Source organism: Mustela erminea, chromosome 9, assembly GCF_009829155.1.
Source record: "Mustela erminea isolate mMusErm1 chromosome 9, mMusErm1.Pri, whole genome shotgun sequence".
Lineage (NCBI taxonomy): Eukaryota > Metazoa > Chordata > Mammalia > Carnivora > Mustelidae > Mustela > Mustela erminea.
Genome location: NC_045622.1, coordinates 39096967 through 39110697, shown reverse-complemented (window position 1 = coordinate 39110697; position 13731 = coordinate 39096967). Strand labels below are relative to the sequence as shown.

At 42.7% G+C, this 13731-nt stretch overlaps 1 protein-coding gene across 5 annotated transcripts in view; it reads left to right on the top strand.

Annotated features, from left to right (window-relative positions):
- The window catches only part of FAT3 (FAT atypical cadherin 3), a 648153-nt gene that overhangs the window by 125811 nt on the left and 508611 nt on the right, over positions 1–13731 (top strand). The window contains exon 2 of one of the 5 annotated variants that reach the window (XM_032359435.1): positions 9445–9756. The exons of the other annotated variants lie outside the window; for them this stretch is intronic. The gene's annotated coding sequence lies outside the window, so the exon portion shown is untranslated. The remainder of the gene's footprint in view (positions 1–9444; positions 9757–13731) is intronic. 5 annotated transcript variants of the gene reach the window in all.

Below are 13731 nucleotides of genomic sequence, written 5' to 3'. Positions count from 1 at the left end.
GTCACAAGGAGTGGGGTTCCTGGGTGGCTCAGTGGGTTAAAGCTTCTGTTTTTGGTTCAGGTCATGATCTTAGAATCCCGGGATCAAACCCCACATCAGGCTCCCTGCTCGGCAGGGAGCCTGCCTCCCCCCCCCACCCCCCCCACCCCCCCCACCCCCCCCACCCCCCGGCCCGCCGCCCCGCCACCCCGCCTGCCTCTCTACCTACTTGTGATCGCTCTCTCTCTCTAATGAATGAATAAAATCTTTGGGGAAAAAAAAATAGTCACAAGAATTTATTATAACAGCGATTTCTCTGTGTTTTAGATTCTCATTATAGCATATGAGCAATGTTAACTTTCTATTAACCGTAACTGTTGGCTTACCTGAATCATTGAAATTGTACGTAAGTAAGTAAGGCAGCAGTTGGCACTTGTGACTGGGGAAAGGTGTAGTGAGTGCTCAGTGTCTGGCAGACCCTCTGTGCCTCTCCTCCTCCTCTTTACATGGATGTGGTTTCTCTCTAAATCCCCTTATCCAATGGGGCGTTTAGAGCCACCAGTCCTAGAACATAATCAGAATTCTCCAGAATTCTTACCTTGACGTATCAAAGACAAGGAAAGCCATGAAAGTTTCTTTCCAGCTTCACTTGTGTCACCCTCCCTACTTCTACCTCATAAACATATGTCCTAATGTAACAGTATTTTTACTCCACTGAGGCAGCAGTGAGATAGTTTTGAAGACAGGACAAGATGTCGGGAGTGGTCCCCAGTTATAGTTCATACAATTGAGCTACAAAGCTTTAATACTCTTCCTAAAGAGTATCTCTTTAATCACGATTCTTCCCTGGCTCCCTTTCCCTCTCAAAAACAGTGAAAAGGGAGAAAAACTTTAGTTTTGCCCCCAGTTAAGGAGATTACAATTGGTAAGAGACTGAGGTTCAAAGTTGAGTTTCTAAGCAAAGTAGTTGACCAATATTCCAGCATTTACATATTGCCTTTTCTTCTTGTTTTGAGTGACCTCATGCAGACAGGAGAGTCATAACTTTTATTTGGTAGATTGTGAGAACTGTCTTATGAATGCCCTGTGACCTTTTCAGCACCCACTTATAGTGTGATTCGTTTTATACCCCCACATAAGAGGCTCCTCTGTTACCGATGATTTTCTTTTTCTGTTTTTTAATTTCAGTCCTCTCTAGAGGGATTCCGGAGAGTGCTTTTGATAAAAGGCATGATTCTTTCTGTGAGTTAGGAGGGCACAGCCTATGTTCAAATAATGCCATTCATCTCGAGCTTATAATTCTTTCCCTGGTAGAATATGAAAACACCACCTTGAGGAGAAAAGATAGCGGCTTCCATTATGGAAAGACTTTGAAACCGCCCCAGGCGAGCATTTGTGAAACCTGTTCAGAGCTCCTCTCTTCTGTCAGTGAAGAGCTGACTCAGATAAGAATTGGTCACAATTAAATTAGGCTTATGTGAGGGAATGTCAAGCTGGAGGGACTGCCCTGTATGTTCGCCATTGATTAGACCTGTGGAAATTCTTATCCTGAAGGGACTATGTGCCAGGATCTTGATGAACTCTGCATATATTAGAAAGGAGAAGCGCTTACCACAGTAAAACTCTGATGATGCCACAGCGGGAGCATTAGACACAAAGCCATCTCTGTCATCTGCTTTGAATATCCCTGAGAGTTACCTTTGAATATCCCCAAGAGTTACCCATTTCCTCCTGTCCTGTGTGCTGGATTCATGTTCGGTTGGTCTACAGACTTACTTTTGATTTAAAAAATAAAGGCACAAAGTCCCCGAATGCCTTCCTCCCCACTCAGACATTGAATGTATGCAAAATTCCCAAATGACTTGAAATTGAAGGTTACACTCCTTGAAGTTATTATTTAGGTTTAAGTAGTTGATTATGGTTTACTTGACAGGCAGGAGAGTTTTGAAATGGATCGGATGATGGACAGAAGGTGATGTACGGCAGTTCCTGTGTGCTTCCTGGGGCCTGAGTATGGTAACTGTTCACAATTATGTAGTCTGCAATAATTACTCTCTCACCCCTCCAAAAAAATTGTGGCTTTGCTGAAAATCTCAAATATTTTGCATTGTATGCCAGCATATAAATATGATATAAAAAAACATAAAAGCCCTGATTTTGAAGAAGGCCAGTGTTTTTTTAAAGTATTTTATTTTAAATTGTGATAAATAACATGTAGCATAAAATTTACCATTTTATCCATTTTTACGTTTCGTGTTCAGTGGTGTTAAGTAGTGTTGAGTTAAGTAATATTAAGTATATTCATAGTTTTCCAGTTGTAGGCTAATGGTTTTGGGGAGGTCCTGGTGCAGAATCCAGTGGACACACTGTGCCATGTGAGTTGTGAATGTGAGGTAGGAAAAAAATTGTTTGGGGCTGAAATTAAAGTTGAATCAATGGAGAAGGAAGGAGTAGTTAGAGCAACAAGGTCATTCCCAAATATCCAAAATGAGATAGACACAAACATTCAAAAGAGCATTGATATGTGTTGAATCATATGGGTGTATGTTCTATATAATCTGTACATGAACTGTGAAGGGCAAAATTACACAAATAATTTATTCATTTGCCTCACTTTTACTTAGTGGAGGGATTTTGATGGTCTAGACCAAAACTAATTTTTTTGTTTGTTTGTTTGTTTGTTTTGCCATTTTTTATAAAGTCAAATAACCAGAGGTGCCAGAGGTGGCTTCATTAGTTGGGCGTATGACTCTTGATTTCAGTTCAGATCCTGGAATCAAGCCCTGCATCTGGCTCCGCACTTAGTGCGGAGTCTGCTTGAGATGCTCTCTCTCTCCCTCTCCTCCTACCCCTGTTTCTCTTTGTCTCTCTCAAATAAATAAATAAATAATAAATCTTTTAAAAATGAGATAAAATAACCAGTAACTATTCAGATGCAAAGCCAAATAATCTTTTTTTTTTTTTTTAAAGATTTTATTTATTTATTTGACAGAGAGAGATCACAAGTAGCCAGAGAGTCAGGCAGAGAGAGAGAGAGAGAGAGAGAGAGAGGAGGAAGCAGGCTCCCTGCTGAGTAGAGAGTCCGATGCAGGGCTCGATCCTAGGACCCTGAGATCATGACCTGAGCCGAAGACAGAGGCTTAACCCTCTGAGCCACCCAGGCGCCCCGAAGCCAAATAATCTTAAACTACTAAATTACATTTTCTGATTTCTTCCTAGTGGTGTGTGGAATCCAAGTAAACTCTTGAGTGGGAGAGGTAGGGTCATAAACTCTATGATGTTCATCAAAGATTCTATGAGAGTATGGTAAATAAGCATTCTCTTTGTACTTCCAGAAACTTATTTTTAAAATATAATGGTATTTTAACTGTTGTTTTTGGTCTGAAGTTTGTGTTCTCTTCCTGGCCCTGTTATTAGCTAGCCTGGGGGGTGAGTACTGAGTTCTGAGTAGGATTGTTCAACCCTCCATGGCAAGACCGCTGGACTGAACTACTTCTGAAATCCCTTCCTTTTCATTTCCCTAACTCTGGAAACACCAGCCTTCAAGTCACTTGAGATAACATAGCGATACACCAGGTCTGGCAATAGGGTGAGCGCTCCTTCTACCGTCACTATTATTCCCCATTCAACAAGCATTGATTGAAGGAATGGTTTTGATCTTGCAGATTAGATGTGAGGCAAAGGGTAGGTAATGCCTAAAATTCTGGTTAGGGATCTTTAATCTAAGTCATTTTTCACTAATCATACCATTTGTTCTTTCACCTAAAAACACAGAAGAAATAGAAGGATGATATTGTTACTCTTATGAGGTGGAGAATAATTAGTTCTCTCTCTCTCTCTCTCTCTCTCTCTCTCTCTCTATTTCTTTCTGTTTATTTATGTGTTTATTTGAGAGAGAGAGAACGTGCACTTATAGAATAAGAGTGCAAGCAGGGAGGAGGAGCAGAGAAGCAAGCTCCCTGCTAAGCAACGAGCCAGACATGGGGCTCCATCCCCGGATCCCAGGACCCCAGGATCATGACCTGAGCCGAAGGCAGACGCTTAACTGACTGAGGCAGCCAGGCACCCCAGCATCTTTCTTTTTGACATGCAAGACAGAAGTTCTTAAAAACAGCAGTGTAGGCTAGTGGATTCTTGAAGCTCAGAACAGTGTTTGGTATACAGACCTTTCTGTTGCTAAATTCTTTGTGAATCATGTTTACTCCTACCTGTTAGCATTTCCTAACAACATGGACCCTAAAAAGCAGATTTTGGAGCTTACATTTGTAATGGCGAAATGACATTTGCTCATAATGGTCAAACCACTAGGGCTTCTTTCTTTCGTTTAAAAAAAGGTGGGGGGGAGTGGAAAAGCCTTGTTCAGCACAGCGGTAGAAATCTGTTCGAAAGGAAAATGCAGATCTGAACCCGTTAGATGGAATGGCTTGGTAAAGGTTAAACAAACCTTCTTTCGCCCTTGTGGGACTTTAAAATAAATTTCATCTACATTCTCGTCAGCTTCCCTGTACAGCTGTCCCTAAACATCTGCTGTGGATGCTCAGAATGGCTGCTTCCCCCTTTCACAGTTTACATATGCTTGTGTAAACTGTTTATTTGTAATACATAATTAGTGGCAAAGTCTACTTGGTTCTTAACTACGTATACTCAGAGGTGGACTAGAGAAAAGTCTGTGTACGTGGAATCAGAGGATTCGGTTTAAGGCTCGTCGGAGTAACAATCACCTTTACTTGCCAGCAGCTGTGGATATTAAGGGATGTTTAAAAATCTGTTTTGATTCTTGTAGCTCGTGGCACAGCTCTGGGGGCTGTGATGCTTGGGCTCTTGATTCAGGGCGGGGTCTAGAGCTCTGCCTTGTACACCAGGCTGCGGAGGAAAATGATTCCCCCAAAGCTATGGAAGAGGTGAAAGACTGTTTGAATACTTGGGAGGCTGTGGTCTTAGTAGTCATGTAGAGAAAATTATGTAAACCTCTAGAGAAGTGGCCCTCTATTGACCTGGAAAGATCAATCTTGCGGGGTCTTGATTTTGTTGGCAGAATAAATGCTTCTGTAAAGAGTGAGATCCAAGTCAGGGTGGTGGAAAACTGGAGAACATCAGTCCTTGGGAGCAAACAGGGATTCTAGCTGTCAGGGTGACTGATGGCCTTGCCAGACTTGAATACTTCCTGGAGAAATCAGGTCACATGGCTCTACCATGGAAAGGTGAAGGTTTTTTCATTCCGTGTTGCAGATGGGGAGCTCACAATGTAGCCAGGGTCATATTGTGGGGGTAGAAGCCTTCCTAGCCAGTTCTTAGCACCAAATACCCACTGCTGATCTCCCTGGGCCTTATTTGGGGACCATCTCCGTGGCACCAAAGGAACTCTGAGCAGTGTCTTGGCTGTGAACCATGCTCCTTGGGAAGCACTTCTTTCTACATACTTGCCTCTGCCCTTCTTAAAAGAATTGCCCTAGTTTCTATAATCCAAGCATGACTTCAGCGCTATTGACATTTTAAACCAGGCAATTCTTTGCTTGGGAGGCTCTCTTGTGCCTTATAAGATGTTTACCTGCATCCTATCAGCCTGTACCCACTAGATGCCAGTAGTCACCCTCTCCTTATAGTGACAACACAATATATCTGCAGACACTGCCAGATGTCCTCTGTTGGGGACAGTTGGGAATCACTGCTTTAATTCTACATTTTTGGGGGGCAGAACAACAATGGTGACCATAGGAGACAGTCCCTTCTTTCAGACAGTTTATACTCAGGTTGGAATCACAGACAGTAGGAGACAGTCTCTTCTTTCAGACAGTTTATACTCAGGTTGGAATCACAGACAGTAATCGAATCCTCTTGCTAAAATATAATTAAAATGGTAATAAGTGCAAGAAGGAAATGTTCCGGGTGCCGTAAGAACATATCACAAGAGGCCACAGCTAGTCTTGGGGATCAGAGACATGTGCACCAAAGGATACAGAAACTGGGATTACCGACCTTGTGCGTGTGTTTCTGTGATAAGGAACCAGGAATGGGAAGAGAGCGAAGCTGAGGTGAAAGAGCAGGAGGGGAGCACCTGATTTGAAAAGGCAAGTGTGGCTGGAAGGGAGAGTGTGGTTAGAGATGACAGGAAAGCAGTCGGGGCCAAGTCTGGCAGAACCTTCTCCATGTTGACAGTTTTGGTCTTTGTTCTCCTGAAAACACGGGGAAGATGTTGCAGTGTCTCTGCAGGGTTAGGAGATCGCCAGGTTTTAGGTATGTGATGGGCTGTTTGTGGTAGAATGGTGTGGGGGACCAAGCATGATGTGTCAGGCTCGTCAGGAGGTTGACGCTACAGGGTTCCTGTCATCTCTTCACAGATAGCCAGCACCTAGAGCTCAGTGACACCCTCCTTTTCCTCATTAGCCATGCACTTTGATCAACTCCACCTCCAGAAAGTCTGGGATCGGAACTCACCAAGTTCTTATATATTCATTTTCTTTTTGAACCTAGTACATTTGCCTTCTTTCTTGGGTCTGGCTTTCAGTTTCCAAAAAGATATCAGGATTCCCAGAAGGAGGATTGAAGGAGTACCTTGGGAAGCCACCTCATGAGCCACACCCACCACACTGGCTTCTAATTCAGTCCCAGTTGCTGTGTGTGCGAGTAGTCACAGAGGTGCGGAAAGTCCGTCAGCATTTCAGACTGAGCCCACTTGATCTGTGTCGTCCGGGTGGGCTTGGCAGGTATTCTTCAGAGATGACTAGGCTCTGGCCTTGGCATTGGACTTTTCTCTGTGGCGGGACCTCTCAGGGCCAGAGCTCTTGTTAGGCGGGCCCTGATGCACTGAGTGGTCTCCCACTTAATCCATTTAGGGCTGTGTTGGGAGAGGAAGCCTGTTCTTGGACCTCGGGTAGAAATAGCTCAGGGCAGTTATGCTGAGAATTACTAACTCCTCTGAGGTTCTTTGATCACTCCTTCATCTTGTATCTATGGAAATGTCTCCGAATGTCTTTTGCCCCTCTCAAGAAATATGTTTTCTTAAGTGAACATCAAGACCCCACTGAGGTCTGCTCACCAGTTCTTGTTGACCTGCTCTCAGGAGTAGACCTGTGTGTAGCCCTCTGTGGGATTGAACCTGTGACCCTGGTCTCATTAGCACAGGGTACTAATCCAGGCCACGTCAGCATAAACCCATCAGTCAATAATAAATAGCCGTAATGGGGAGTGTGGGAGAGCTGAAGGAACCCAATTTGCATTTTTGCCTTGTTTGCTAAGACACAGTTGTCATCGATGGCGATGTGAGGAGACGTGACTGACAAGATTTCTGGGCTGTCAGCAAACTTCCAGACTGCATTTCTTGACCCACATGTAAGCTCTTAGAAATCCTGACAATGCTTATTGTTGCCTAGCCCCAAATAATCTTCTTTACTTCCTCCTGTAATGTAATTCCTACCTCTCTCCATAGTGCCTTCCTCTTCTGAATATCAGACTGTTTTGTCTCTCTTCTTTTTGAATTTATCAGGATTGCTGCCAGAGATACTTTCTTCAGTTCTCACCTATTTCCTGATCTATTGTTTCCTTCTATCTTGCACACCTATTCCTTGTATTCTTTTTCCCCATCCTTATCTGCCCTTTGCCCAGCCTTCACGAGGTGACCCAGAGTATTAACCTGTTGTACAGAGACATTCAGCCAAACACAGACATTTCCAGAACAGCCGACTGGAGCCTATGGTCCACTTTGTCCGGAGTAAGACCTGGTCCCACATGTAACCTTGGAGAAATTTGGAATTGAATTATATTCTCCCAAAAGTCATCCGCAGTCTTGAGGATGTTTGGTCATTTATCACATCTTACTTGGGCCGTTCAGATCTTCCAGAAAAGGGAAGCCTGATACATCCTTTCCCTCATTTAGGTCCTGGAGCTCTGTGTACAGTCCCCCCCGCCACAGCCCTTTCTCAGATGCATTCACTCCCTCTTGCCTTGACATTACCACCACTTTCCAGAGTGGGAGAGGGATGTGCTGAGGGAGGCTCCCCCTCATTCTTGACCTGATTCCTAGTTTTACGGATGTAGAATAGCCTTTAGCTGGAAGGAGAATCACTTTTAAAGGAGAACGGCCATCGGGATGGCTAAAAGGATGTTAACATTTGGAAATAGGACAGGCTGAGGGGACTTAGCACAGCAGTAAATGTGGATTGTATCAGAAGGTCGCAAGCAGAGGGCAGCTTTTTCCCTCACCTGAATTCTGCCCTCCTAACTCTTGGTTTGAACACTGTTTAAAGACACTGTTCTGTTTGAAACTGTTTGGGTTTTGTTCTCTTTCAGGCAGTTTTTCCATAGTAAATGCAGTTATTTGGAAAAGGTTTTTTTGTTTTTTTGTTTTTTTCCCATTGCTTTTCTTTTCTTTTTCTTTCTTTCTTTCTTTCCTTTTTTTTTTTTTTTTTTTTCAAGAAATCTTGAGCATAAGTGAATACTAGTAGTGTATGTACCCTTTGGATTCTGTCAGCAAGGCCCACCAGAGAAAAATTGAAATCATGCATTTTTCTGGAACATTTTCTTAGACAGCCAAGCATAGGAGAAAATTATATCCTCTCCATACATTTTTTTTTTCTTTTACCCCATGATGAATTTCTTTCTCCGGAGGGAGAAATGATTTTTTAAAAGGCTTGAACAACATGCTAATCTTTCCTTCTGATAGCCCCTGGTTGAATTACCCCTGAATTTGAAGCATTTACTGATGAAATGATACTTGACATTAACCAGTGTTGTATGGAAATATTTCTAGCACCTGGGGAGAAAATAAAGGAGGGTATTCATAACACTGCCGCTGTGTGGCTGAATCTTCCATTTTTTTCGCAGAACCACTGTGAATTACACTCGCTTCATGCTGATTGACTTTTCTCCTGAGAGACACTTTTAGACAATGGGAAGATTTGCACCACTGGAAAAAAAATTAGAATTTACAGTATTATAGTAATGAAAGAGGTTGGGTTTGGGTAATGGTCTGCTTGGCTGGTTGGCAGAACCAACTGGAGGCTTTGGTTTGGGATTTTTGTCCTTGTTTAGACTGACAGGAGGTGATACCATATCTTTGTCGATGAAATGCTCTTTTTGCTTGTAAAGCTCTGCTTAGAATTGGGGCTCAGGCAGTCAAGCAGGGTTTTCCAGGGAGGAGTGAAAAATGAACTTGGTTTTAGGTTTTACATCTCAAGAGTATTTTGGATTTGGCAAACTGCTTTTCACCTTTGACCATAGTGAAAATAGATAACAAATCTACGAGACCATGTGGGTGATTATTTAACATTAATAGCGTTCTTCCCCTCTTGCCTCATGCTGGTCTTTGTTATTTATAGTCCTTGAAACTTCTGGGGTTTTGTTTAAAGATTTTATTTTTGAGTAATCTCTCTGCCCAGCGTGGGGCTGGAACTCACAACCCCAAGGTCAAGAGTCACACGCTGCACCAACTGAGTCAGCCAGGAACCCGATTGTCTGTCTTTTTAACAGGAAAAGAGAAAAGCATAACCAGCCACGGAACAGTTGTCTCATTCTTCAGTTCGAACACGGAGATGTGTTTATATAACAAGTATTGAAGCCATTTCTTCAGGGATAACTCCCAGCTTAGTTGAAATGAGAATCCATACCCAGTGATATGGTGCAGGAAGAATAATGAACTCGTCTGAAGAATCCTGGGATTACATCCCACCTCCAAAGCTTTCCAGGCAGCTGTTTGACCTCTCTGGGCCACAGCGTCTAGCTTGGACTCAATCAGTGTCTCCGTCGCTGTATTCCAGAAAATACTCTCTTCTTCTCCTGCAGGTGGCTATTGTGAAGGTTGGGGGGTGGGGAGGAAATTCGTGATGAAATAGATTTTAAAAGTTGCACACATTATTATACACCTTAGAATCACAATTCGCATAGTATATTTTTGTGTGCAACAGGTATTCACTGAGTCCTGACCATGTGCCAGGGAACTTCGCTTCTGCTAATGGAGGTAGACAGCAGACACCGTGCTTTCATAAGGAGGCAACAGAGTGGGGTAAATTATTAGAGGTGACTAAGGACGGGACAGGAAGACTGTTTCTTTTGGAGCATACAAAAAGCTCCAGGAAGTTCTAAAGTGACAAATCTATTTACCTTTATTCAACCTGTATTTCCTAAAATGTTGTTTTAGTTGCACACATATTCCTACGTCATAAAGTAATGTGTTATGGGACATGGTTTAGGAAATGGTAGACTAGCTATTTACCCGGGGTCCATAAGTTTTATAGTCATAATTCCTGATTTGTCCGACAGTTCATTTAGATCTTCTCTCTGGAGCATGTTATAGAGTTACAGAGGATGCTGACCGGACAAATTTTACTTCACCAACATTCATCAGATTTTTGTCTTTTCTAAGCACTTCGTTAGATAGATACTGTGAGAAGAAGAAATAAGGGAGATTATTGTCCAGTATATAATTTAAAAACACACAGAAGTAACTTTATTTTTTTTTTAATTTTTAAAGATTTTATTTATTATTTTTATTAGAGATAGAGCGAGAGAGAGCACGAGTGGGTGCTGGGGAGACAGAGGGAGAGGGAGAAGCAGGTTCCCCACTGAGCAGGGAGCACAACATAGGGCTCCATCCCAGGACCCTGGGATCATGACCTGATGAACTGAAGGCAGACGCTTCACCAACTGAGCGACCCAGGCACCCCCATAAGTAACTTTAATACAAGGAAGAAAGTGTTATCTGAGAAGAACATATAGATAAAATATAGACAAGTTCAGAGCAGTGGTATTCAGAGTATGGTTGTGCCAGGACCAGCATCTCCTGGGAACTTGCTAGAATTATAAAGTCTCTGCCAACTGATCCAGAAACTCTGGAATGGAGCCCAGTCCTACTGTGATTCTGATGTTCACTAAAACTTAACAATCACAGCTATCAGACTGGAGCTCACTTTGGGGTACCTGGGTGGCTCAGTTGGTTGAGCGACCAACTCTTGATTTTGGCTCGGGTCATGATCTCAGGGCTGTGTGCAGGGCTCTGTGCTCAGTTTGATAGTCTCACCTTCTCCCTCTCCCTCTACTCTTCCCCCAACTCATTCTCATTCTCTCTCTCTCTCTTTCAAATAAAATATTTTAAAAAAGGACTAGAGCTCACTTTTGAACAGAAATCTCTGGGATTGCTTCACAGAGTAGGTGGCATTTTAGTTAAATCTGAGAAGATGAGTAACATTTGTGGAGATGAACAAGCAGAGACCTGTATTCTTAAATGAGGCAGCAGCAGTGAGTCGCATTCACAGGAGACACCTGAGGTCCGATGTTTGCTTTTTCCCCCAGGCAAGCTGTGTGACCCTGTCCAAATCACTTAACCTTTCCCAATGTGTTCCCTCCACTTTAAAATGAGGGTTTTGGACTAGACGACTTTACAGTCCTTTTGACTGTAAAACTCAGTGAATTTACATGGCCCTGGTTCCATATATCATGATATAATCTGAATAATGGCATGGCATGAATTATTTGTGACCTGAATGCCTAGTAGATTATCCTCTGCACTCGCTAGCTACAATGGTTTGTATGAAGAAAACCACAGAGTAAACATTTTTTCTTCTCATCAGAAAGCCATTAGCATCAGCCAGAGAGTAAAACTTTATCCCCAAATGTGTCATACAGACAGTCTATAACTGATTTCAGGAGCAAGAGCCCAGAACATAAAGTAGTGCCACGAGAATGATAATTGGAGCAGTATCAGAATTGGTTGCTTTGGGAGATAGGGTTTTGCAGTACCTGGCTGTTCTGGGACTCATCACGGCAAGGGGAAATCCTGCTAGAACCCCTCAGGAATTAAATGCCAGGTCTGAGAAGTAGCTCCCTAATGCGGCTTTAGTTTCCTGAGTTGTGAAATATTCCTTGCAGGTGCTGGAGTCAGCTACAGAGCTGTGGCCACAGCCCCTGACCCATGCCACCAGGCACAGCCCGTTTTGGGCACTGACCCCAACCTGGGCGGATGCGGGGGAAAGTGAGTCTGGGTTTCATGAAAGGGTGGCTTTCCTGTTAGGGTGGGGCTACCCCGTAGAGGGTCCAGTTTTCATTTGTTTTCCATTTTGTATCTCTTCTTCTGAACGCCTTCATAATTTTAATGTCAGTTAATATTTATGGAACGTTTGTTGTGTACCAGACACACTTGTAAGCCTGTTATGTGACAGTGGGAGCTATTATAATCCCTAAGGTGAGACTTAAAAAGGTTTAAGAATTATTCCAATGTCACCCTGCCGGTCAGTGACAAAGCCTGGATTCAAGTCCGATTTCTCTGAACCTTGGGTCTACTGTAGTAATCATTTGTTTCAATAAAGAAAAGATAACTTTTCCTTCACTTTTGATGTGCCTTTTGCTACTGGAAAAGGAACTGTCAGAGGACATTGTAAACCTCCATGATCCCTATCTTGTGACTCACAGATTTTGTTTTCTTCTCTAAAAACTACCTTAGTTAATGATATTAATAGCTAGCAACTTTATATTTACTGTGTGACATGAACTGTTTTAAATGCTTTCTCTTTATTAAGTAAAAAATCTTAATTGGCTAGCCTTATCATTCCCATTTGTGAGCAGAAGAAACTGAGGCACAGAGAGGTTAAGTAACATGCCTGACATAACACAGCTAGGAAATGGCAGAGATGGGATTCAAACTCAGGCAGTCCGGTGCCAGACCACATGTCCGGAAAACATCACGCATACAGCCAGTGTGTCACTGAGCAGCTTCTGACACAAGTTGTCTTCATCAAGGGAGCCAGGGAAGAGGAGGCCCTTCAGAGACTGATTTTGTTCTTTGTTTTACCGCCTATCATAGCACATTTCCCAAGCACCCTTTCTGTCTGCCAGTAAAACCCTCTCAAAATACACAAGATAAGAAGAGATGGAATGAAAATAGAATGTTCTTGCAAGATGCCATTTCTAATGTTCAGAAATCCCAGTGATTTAAGGAGGCCCGTTTAATGATGGCAGAAAAGAGCTTCCCCGGGTTACCCAAGCAAGCAGAGGCCCCCTGCCGAGTCCAGGCTCACTCAGAGAGGTGGCCTTTGTAAGAGCTGGGAGCTGCCTCTGAGGTCACCCGTATTTATTCATCCCTGGAAAGAAAAATCTGCATGCCCTTCTGAGTTGAAGGCTAAGATCCAGTCTCTCTTAGGCCTCCCAGGGCAGGATGGGGGAGGCCCAGCCTACTGCTCTGAAAAATAAATGTCTTCAAGATTGATGGCTTGATGATTTCTTTGGAGATTATATCAAAAAATATTGATTATGTTGCTAAGTCATAGAAAATAGGCTCTGAGGTTGGGAACTAAGTGCTTTGTTTAATCCAGCAACAGTAGAATAAATCAATGTGCAGAGCATCTAAAACACCGTAACTATCATATTGGCTTCACAAATAGCTTGGCTTCAGTGTGGGAAAGCACACTGTTTTTTTTTTTTTTTTTTTTTAAACAGCTTAACAGTTGTCTTAGCATGCTAAAAAAAGGAGCCAAAATCTCATTCTAGTGTTTACTTTGCAGAATTTTGCAGAATTCCTCACTTTTAGCACTCACTTATTTTCTAAGTCAATGGAAAAATCTGCAGGTTTTTAAAAAATAGTTGGTGCCAGATAGGACTTTTTTCCTCCCCAAAATAAAGATACCAAAACTTGATGACATATTTTGGTCTCCACAACTGAAGCTGACAAGCTTAGTCCTGCTCAGGTTTTTGGAGTTAAATCCAAATTTCTGTACACAACAATACTATGCCATTTCAGCGTGGATTGTAGTTTTTCTCTACTTGCAT